This window comes from Cebus imitator, unplaced genomic scaffold, assembly GCF_001604975.1.
Source record: "Cebus imitator isolate Cc_AM_T3 unplaced genomic scaffold, Cebus_imitator-1.0 Scaffold17, whole genome shotgun sequence".
NCBI lineage: Eukaryota > Metazoa > Chordata > Mammalia > Primates > Cebidae > Cebus > Cebus imitator.
Window position 1 is genome coordinate 2,240,665 of NW_016107332.1, and position 10,073 is coordinate 2,250,737.

The following is a 10,073-nucleotide window of genomic DNA, read 5'->3' on the forward strand; positions in this document are numbered from 1 at the left end:
TCTCTCTCTCTCTTTCTCTCTCTCTCTCTTTCTCTCTCTCTTTCTCTCTCTCTTTCTCTCTCTTTCTCTCTTTCTCTCTCTCTCTCTCTCTCTCTCTTTCTTTCTCTCTTCTTTCTTCCTTCCTTCCTTGACAGAGTCTCACTCACTCACCAGGCACCAGGTTGGAGTACAGTGGTGCAACATCGGCTCACTGCAACCTCCGCCTCCCGGGTTCAAGCAATTTTCCTGCCTCAGCCTCCCGAGTAGCTGGGACTACAGGCACGCACCACCACGGCCAGCTAATTTTTTGGTATTTTTAGTAGAGACGGGGTTCCCCCATGTTGGCCAGGATGGTCTCGATCTCTTGACCTCGTGATCCACCCGTCTCAGCCTCCCAAAATGCTGAGATTACAGGCGTGAGCCACCGCATCCGGCCTCTATGGTGTTCTTTCTTAAACCTGATTTCTTTTATTCCTATAGGTGGACACAAGTAATATTTTAAAATAAAATCTGATTCTATTGCAGCTATAATTAGAAACCATTTACTTGAAAGTTCTTCTTTTTGAAAATGGAGAGGAATACATTATCCTTCCCAGGACTTTCTGAATTCTTGAAAACCACTAGATCATCCCTTGTTCTCCTTCATAAGCCTTACTTTTCAATCCTTTAATCATATTTGTTGCAAACTTAAGAAACTACTCTTAACCCTTTGGGAGGGACTGTTTTTAATGAAAATGGAGGCATTAGGGCACATATAAAGCGAAGAAAACCTACCATTCATTATGCTAAGCACATTAATAGAGTTTATCCTTGTACCAAAGATCCTGGAAAAAGAGATAAAAGAGATATTTCTTTATTTTTTTAAATTCGTTATTAAGCAGAAAATAATCCATCTTAACTACTACAACTATTTATAGTCTCAGAAATAGCTTGGTAACAGAAAATAATCCTGCCTGAACTAACAAATAAGCAATATAAATTCAAGCCTCAGTTATGTCATCAGCTGTGCGGCATGGACAAGTCACTTGACCTTTGTAAACTTTCATTTCTTAGTGCTCATTCACTGGGCTGCAAGAGAATAACTGGGTCCAACAAAGAGTAACAAAGAAAACATGATAGGGTAGATAACACATTAAGAAGAAACCTATAAACCATTTTAAGAAATATTGAATTTCAAATACCACAAATTTAAACAAAATTCCCTCAACAGGGAATCGACGGCCCAGCCATTTGATTTATTCTGTCAACCCACCCAGGAAAGCTAGCAGCTTAGGAAACGGTGATGATGAAAAGAAAACAAAAAAAGTTTGTAAAATTTGTTACTTTTTGGAAAACAAGTGAATATCTATTGTTTTTTTTTGGGGGGGGTTGTTGTTGTTGTTGTTGTTGTTGTGTTGTTGAGACAGAGTGTTGCTCTATCCTCCAGGCTGAAGTGCAGTGGCACTATCTTGGCTCACTGCAACCTCCGCCTCCCAGGTTCAAACTATTCTCCTGCCTCAGCCTACCAAGTAGCTGGGGTTATAGGCATCTGCCACCGCACCTGGCTAATTTTTGTATTTTTAGTAGAGCCGGGGTTTCACCATCTTGGCCAGGCTGGTCTTGAACTCCTGACCTCATGATCTACCTACCTCGGCCTCCCAAAGTGCTGGGACTACAGTTGTGAGCCACCGCGCTCAGCTGCATTTTTTTATTTCATAATCAAACTTGTTTTCATTTTCAGGTCTCTATTAAACCAATGAAGACAATGCTAAATATTGAGTTAGTTCAATTGAGCTTGATGCTATTGAGGGCCCAAGCAGAGGTTTATTTCCTCAAAAAACAATCAACATTCTCCCTCTTGCACTACCAAAGTCTGCACCCTAACTAGGTAGTCACCTCAAAAACCTTAGTTTGGTAACACAGAGCATAGAGTAAGGGAGTATGAGACCATCATACCTCTAGTGGAAAAACAACTCAAACACGCCTGAGTGACAGACAACAGCCTCAAACGGTGTCTCTTTTCCTTGTGAAAAATAGCCCATCTCCATGCTTTGGCTGACTATTGAACCTCAAGGACAGCCTCTGGTTCCAAACAGAAAGCAATGCAGATCTCAGTGGCATTCCAATCTAGTCTGTTTCGAGTTTCCACACATTTTTTAGCTGGTGGTAGGCTGTTGCCTTCAGGAGTTTGTCATTTACAGAATCTTAGAAAGTGGGTACGAGTGTTCCCTGCCCTCTTCCCAGGCAGGAACAGCTATGTCATAGCAAATCCATCAGGCATTCAGCTGCTTCTTGTCCCAGACCTCTTGGGGTTGGCCTATCTTTCTAAGCCAATTTGAGGCTTCTCTCTTCTCTTTGTTCCCCCTTGGCTATCTATGACAAGGGATAGCTCTTAGAGCTGTGTGATCCAGCAGGAATATTTTGGGCTAATAACACCCATTGTGCTTGGAAACTTAACATTTGTATGGTACCACAAAAAAGTTCTTGAGTAGAATTTGCTTGTCTGTGCTAAAAACTTCAGTAGACCATTGACAGGAGCCAAAGCCTTCAGTGAAGAGAGAGGGTAGAGTCTTAGAGATGGGATGGGGCAGGAAGTAATAAAGTGTCTAAATGCCGGGCTGACTTACCTTTATTGCCGAAGGGGTGATCTTGAAAGATTTGAAGGCAGAAATCAAGAAATGAATGTTGTATTGTCACTTTTCATTCCGCAGCAAAATACATCTTCTCCTGACTTTTCTGATAGAATGATTCATTAACAAAAACTCTACATTTAAAAAAGAAACACTTTCTTTAAAGTTTGTCCTGTGAAAAGGTATTGCTTATTATGCTATTTAGATTTGATTTCCTAGGGTGGAAATATTTGGCTGTGTTAACAACAGTGCATCAAGCATACAGACACAGAGCCAGTGACCAGGCTCCTTAAATAAATGATTTAAGTAGAGGTGGCTCTTGGCCTTCAGGACATAAAATCTGTTTTTGTTTCTGTTTTGTATACTAATATCAGCAAAGGCTTCCCTTTTCTCTTTGCGTTTGGAAGTTTTGGTTAAATTTTATTAGGTGGCTCTCTTTTAATGTATAAGTTTTTACATAATGTTGGATAAAGTTGATTATTCAGAATGCTTAAATTACAGTTGAACAGTTATTAAAATTTGTAATCATTAGATTTACTTAGGCAAAAAATACTTTCTGCCTCTACACACCCCCCCTCTCCTTTTTTTTTTAAGACTGAGTCTCGCTCTGTTGCCTAGGCAGGAGTGCAGTGGTGTGATCTCAGCTCACTGCAAACTCCACCTCCCAAGTTCAAGCGATTCTCCTGACTCAGCCTCCAGAGCAGCTGGGATTACAGGCGCCTGCCGCTACACCAGCTAGTTTTGCATTTTTAGTAGAGATGGGGTTTCACGATGTGGGCCACGCTGGTCTTGAACCCCTGGCCTCAAGTGTTCCACCTGACTTGGCCTCCCAAATTGCTGGGATTACAGGAGTGAGCCACACACCCAGCCCTCATCTCTTTTTAACAGAATCTTCAAAAATATATCAGCTGGGCGTGGTTCATCATACCTGTAATCCCAGCACTTTGGGAGGCCGAGGCGAGTGGATCACTAGAAACTAGGAGTTTGAGACCAGCTTGGCAAATGTGGTGAAACCCCGTCTCTACAAGAAATACAAAACTTAGCCAGAGGACAGGCCTGTAATCCCAGCTACTCGGGCAGCTGAGACACCAGAATCGCTTGAACCCAGGAGGCAGAGGCTGCAGTTAGCTGAGATCGCACCACTGCATTCCAGCCTGGGGGACAGAGGGAGACTCCATATCAAAAAACAAACAAACAAACAAAGTATATTATTGCCTATATTAAACATCTTGTAGGGTACTGAGATCAAGATTCTGGATATGTTTGGACATTGTACAGCTGTGGGCTGAGGACTAGAATGAGTGTGTACTGACCTTAGAACTTGCCTTTGTAACTATTACTTTTTATTAAATGACTGATACTGCATTTTTTTTAATGATTTCCCTATTTTTCCTGAAAGCCAAGTATAAAAGCTAATTGCAGTTAATTTATGGTTTCATTTAATTAAGTTCCACTGAAATAAGATTTTACTGTAACATGGTCAATTGTATTATGAATATGAGATTTATTTGGGGCAATGTTAGCACTTACAGGCTGGAAGAAACTTAATGTCTTTAAAACTTGAAAGAAGAGTCTTCTTAGAACTTATTTTCTATATGCCACACAGGTCTGCTTCTTTCTGGTAAAACCTAATTCCAAGTATCTCTTTTTATCTCTAAGAACTCCAGCTCTGATTGTGTCCTTGCTTTGGTGACACCCTGCTGGCTTCTTTCTGTTGCTCAGAATTCGTCAAAAGAATGCGCAAGATCCTGATGAGCTCAGTGTCCCTTAGCCATCGCTAGGTCAAGCCTTCCTCTCTGAAGAGTCCTTCTCATCCTTATGCCTGCTTCCAGAGTTGGTGGGGTTGGCTTTGGAGCAGGACTTAATTTTACCTCCTGTGCTCAATTGCTTTCTTTCTTTTAAATAATGAAAAGCCAGCAAAGAATAGCTTAATGCATAAGGAAAAATAAATTTAGGGAAGTTGTTCATCTGACTACAAATAATAGCTTCATGGATATGAAGTAGCTAATTCTCGACAATATTAGATGCTCTCTCAATAAAAGCAAGAGAAAGCAAAGATCCTAAAAATTTCTTTGTCATACTTAAAAGTCCTCTGTCTCCCCATCCCCACAATTCCCTGGTTTTTTTGGAAGGGATATTTGTTCTCTCTTATGATGTGGAAATGTATGTGCCTAATTGAAATAAGATGTACTCTTTAAATGATGAAAATAAAAAGTGATCAAAATAGATTTCTGTTATCCTTGGGGCATTGGGAGTTTAAATGCAAACTGCATGGCTTGCAGTGTGGGGAATTAATTATTGTTAATTGAAGTTGTAAGCTTAATTCCCTGCTTGCTTCAATGAAAATGAATCCTTTTATTTAATATTGAAATAACCACCACTAACCTCATGATCTGGGACATCACATGCTCTCAGCTTTTGAGCAACAGTGAATGTTTAAAAAGCTTTATCTCTTTAACACTGAATTGTGATTAAAACAAAATAAAACAAAAACATGGGGGTTGAGGGAGGGCATAAATACATTAGCAAATAACATAATAGATGGTATTTGGGTACTCTTAATAAATCTTGTTCTTATTCACCAGTTAGAGACTTTATTTCGCATTCAAATAAAAGTCTAAACCATTAAAAAATGCATTTATACTTTTTGAAAACTTGTCCTGAGTAAAATGTTTCCATTGGCTTGTTTTGTCATGTTGAAGCTGGGTGACTGTTCAAACTGCTGGGCAGGTAAATTTCTCTGTCCTGTGTGTCTGCTGTGAGTTCTTGTCTTCCTGAAGAAGCATTCAGCTAATCATGATGTGGACTTTACCTCCTGCCCAGTCCTCTCGTTCTGTCTGTCTGTGCCTGTCTGTGTCTCAAGGACCATCTCTGGGTATTTACCCTGACTGCTCTGTGACTTAGGTCTTGCAGATTTCCAGGCCCCTATCCTTTACCTGCTTTTTGCCTAATGAACGTCTCCTACACCTCTCTCAGATCTCAGCTCAAACATTATACCTGAGATGAAGGCAAGTACCCCTCTCTTATATTCTTACCACAGGAAATCATCTTGCAATTACTTGATTCATGCTTGTCCGTTCTGCCAGAGCACAAGTTCCAAGAAAACCGGGCAGTGTCTGCCTTGTTCACAAGTAGAGGTCCAGTAACTAGTTCAGAGCCTTGCATATACAGAGAATCAGGAAACATATTTGAGCGAGTGAATGAATAAATGAATGAATGGTGAATGAATGTTAATCAAGGATGGTCTGAGAGACCCTTGGCAAAATTCCCAGTTTATAGCCCTCAAGCATCTGTAACTCTTATAATATAATTAATAATTCCTTTTTCTCACTTTTAAATAGGAAATGAATGGGATTCGTGTTTTCTGACTTTCTGTTTATTGTACTTCATACTTAGTCCTCGGTCAAATTTCCTAGAAGACAATTCATCCATATTTCAGTAAGTAACACCTGTAATTGTGTAATAAATAACACAAGAAAAATTAAGCTTGCTGTTTAATGTGTTTATTAGAGAAAAACCTAGGTATTGAAATTCTGTCAAATGAAATAGTGTTGTTTGAATTTGCTCTCAGTGGAACCTATCATTTCTGACCTAGGAGAGGTCTGTTCTTTAAGCAACCAGCTTCTGTGTCCACAAAGTTTGGTCATGGGTCATAGAAAATTCCTTTGGGTTAGCTCTAAGGGCCAAGTTTGCTCAGATTGCTCAAACTTTCAAAGCTATTTTTCTCAAAAGCACAGGGCCTAAATGAACACTTGTTTGATCTAAATATGGTTTCACATTGTCATGGACAAAAAGTAAAGGAGATAGAAGAATGCTTTGGTCTTTTTCTCAGTATCCTGAAACTTCTGTTTCGTTTGTTTTAAGATGAGCAAAAGTAGATCTAAATGGTTTTCTGGGTTAAGATGGTAGACTAAACTACACATCTAATTTTGCTCCCCTACAAAATTCCACTAAAACTTGAATAAAGTGATTTTCTTTAAAAGGCACAATTCACATGAAAAAGAATACAAAAATAAAAAAAGAAGAAGCTAAAAAAACTGGAAAAGGAAAAGAAAAAAAAAAAAGGCCAGGCGAGGTGGCTCATACTAATCCCAGCACTTTGGGAGTCTGAGACGGGCAGACCACTTGAGGTCAGGAGCTCGAGACCAGCCTGGGCAACACAGTGAACCCCCCATCTCTACTAAAAATACATAAATAAGCTGGGTATGGTGGCAGGTACCTGCAATCCCAGATACTCAGGCAGCTGGGGCAGGAGAATGGCTTGAACCCTACCATTGGTGTAGAGGGCGGTGCCATATACCCCTACCATTGGTGTGGAGGGGTGTCCAAAATAATGAAGGAGCTAAAATAAACATTGAGTGAAAGCTGTTCCATTGGGTTAAACCTCTATATCTTCACTCATATTGCCCTTTCCTCACCTGCTTATAATGATTTATTCTCAGGAGTAAGCACAGCAGAAGGCCTCTGAAATGTGGGACACGAGATACAATTAAAGATGCATCATCAGACCAAACACAGAGAGACTGCATGACTGAATGCATATGGAATGCTAAAATTTTTCATCTCTTCCTCCACTTGGCTTCCAGAATGCCAGAAGCCTGGTCATTTCCCTTTAGTAAGAAGATTGGAATAATGTTATCTACCAAAATGTCAAGGTAGGAGGAAAGTTTTTTTGGTATTGGTGTTATTATTTTCTTTTTTTATTTTTTTTGAGATGGAGTCTTGCTCTGTTGCCCAGGCTGGAGTACAGTGGCACAATCTCTGCTCACTGCAGTTTCTGGCTCCCAGGTTCAAGCAATTCTCCTGCCTCAGCCTCCCAAGTAGCTGGAATTACAGGTGTACACCACGACACTTGGCTAATTTTTGTATTTTTAGTAGAGATGGGTCATGTTGGCCAGGCTGGTCTCAAACTTCTGGCCTCAAGTGATCCACCCACCCGGGCCTCCCAGAGTGCTGGGATTACAGGCATGAGCCATTGTACCCTGCCAGGAGGAAAGATTTTTAAAATATTGACATGAGAAGTTCACCAACAAAGAGCCTATCCAGATCACTTGACAGTGACATGCAAAGTAAACAAGCTCCATAGAAGCACTCAGAGCAACCAATTAGGATTTAAATCCCTTGTTCTTAATCATAAAGAAAGGATGACCAGATATGGAAGATAAAGACCAAACCAATCAAGAAGAAAGCAACTTGAAGGAAACAGAGACTATATAGAGGGAAAAACAAAACCTCCAACAAAGCTATTCTTTTTTTTTGCCTTTGAGACACGGTCTCATTCTGTTGCCCAGGCTGGAGTGCAATGGTACTATCCTGGCTCACTGTAGTTTTGATTTCCTGGGCTCAATCAATTCTCCCACTTAACCCTCCTACTTAGCCGGGACCACAGGCAGGCACCACCATGCCCAGCTAGTTTTTAAAATTTAATTAAATTATTATTTTTTTTTTTTTGGAGATGGAGTCTTACTCTGCCACCTAGGCTTGAGCACAGTGGCGGGATCACGGCTCACTGCAAACTCTACCTCCCGGGTTCAAGCAATTCTCCTACCGCAGCCTCCCAAGTAACTGGGATTACAGATGCATGCCACCACGTCTGGCTAATTTTTATATTTCTAGTAGAGATAGGGGTTTCACCATGTTGATCAGGCTGGTCTCGAACTCCTGACCTCAGGTGATCTGCCCACCTAGGCCTCCCAAAGTGCTGAGATTACAGGTGTGAGCCATTGCGCCCGGCCACCAGCTAACTTTTATAATTTTTTAAACTTTAAGCTGTGGGATACATGTGCTGGATGGCAAGTTTGTTACATAGGCATACATGTGCCATGGTGGTTTGCTGCACCTATCAAACCGTCATCTAGGTTTTAAGCCCCGCATGCATTCGGCATTTGTCTTAATACTCTCCCTTCCCTTTCCCCCTACCCCCAACTTTTGTATTTTTAGTGGAGACAGGGTCTTGTCATATTGCCCAGGCTGGTGTCAAGCTCCTGAGCTCAAGCAATTTACCCACCTTGGCTCCCAAAGTGGGCCACCGTGCCTGGCTGAACAAAGCTATGCTTAATAACCTCAGAGAGGCTGGGTGTGATGGCTCCTGCCTATAATCCCAGAACTTTGGGAGGATGAGGCGGGTAGATCACTTGAGGTCAGGAGTTCAAGACCAGCCTGACCAACATGATGAAACCCCATCACTACTAAAAATAGAAAAGATTAGCTAGGCGTGGTGGCACATGCTTGTAGTTCCAGCTACTCAGGAGGCTGAGGCAGGAGAACTGCTTGGACCTGGGAAGCCTAGGTTGCAGTGAGCCGAGATCGTACCACTGCACTCCAGTCTGGGTAACAGAGTGAGACTCTATTGAAAAAAAAAAAAAAAACTGACAGAAAGTATTTCCTTTGTGAAAATAGAAAATGATGCTATGTAAAAAGAAAATTCAGAGAATAAACAAAGCAGTTAATTGCTGAATGAAAAATTCAACAGAAGAGTTGGAAGATAAAGTTCAAGAAAGGGGTAAGAAAACAGAGCAAAAAGAAGGAAAATAGAAGATATAAGAAAAATAAAGGGAACACCCCTGAAGGTCCCACATCTGAGTAATAAGTGTTACAGGGAGAGAGTAAGGAAAAAATGAAGCAGAAAAATCATCCATAAAATAATTCAACAAAAATTTTTCAGAACTGAAGACATACCAAGTGCTCCTGCAAAATAGATTGTAGTAGATCTACATCAAGAAACATCACTGTGAAATTTCAGAACACTGGGGACAAAGAGATCCTATAAACTTGCAGAGAGAAAAATAGATTACTTAGGACTAGGAATCAGAATGCCTTCACACTTCTCAGCTACAAGACAAGAGAAAGACCTTCAAAATTTTTTAAGAGTCCAGGTGCAGTAGCTTGCACCTATAATCCCAGCACTTTGAAACACAAAGGCGGGAAGATCACTTGAGCCCAAGCGTTTAAGGGTGCAAGTGAGCTATGATGGTACCACTGTACTCCAGCTTGGGCAATAGAGCAAGGCCCTAAAAATGTCTTTGCAAAATTATAACAGCAACAGAAATTCACCTTAGTTGACTCCATTTTGTTTCTAACCTCCAAGCTGTCTTTGGTCATTACTGGGTGTATGCCAAGCTAACTTTGGAAGAAATTTAGTTTGTATTTTAACTTTAAAACAAGGATGAGGCTGGGCACAGTGGCTCATGTCTGTAATCCCAGCACTTTGGGAGGCCAAGGCGGGCGGATCACCAGATGTCAGGAGTTCGAGATCAGACTGGCCAACATGGTGAAACCCCTTTTCAAAAAAACAAGGATGGTAATAGTCCCTCCCTAAAACTAAACCCTTGTGGCAGGGTGGGGTGGCTTACACCGGTAATCCCAGCATTTTGGGAGGCAGAAGCAGATGGATCACCTGAGGTCAGGAGTTTGAGAACTGGTGAAACCCCATCTCTACTAAAAATACAAAAAATTAGCTGGGCTTGGTGGCAGGCGCCTGTAATC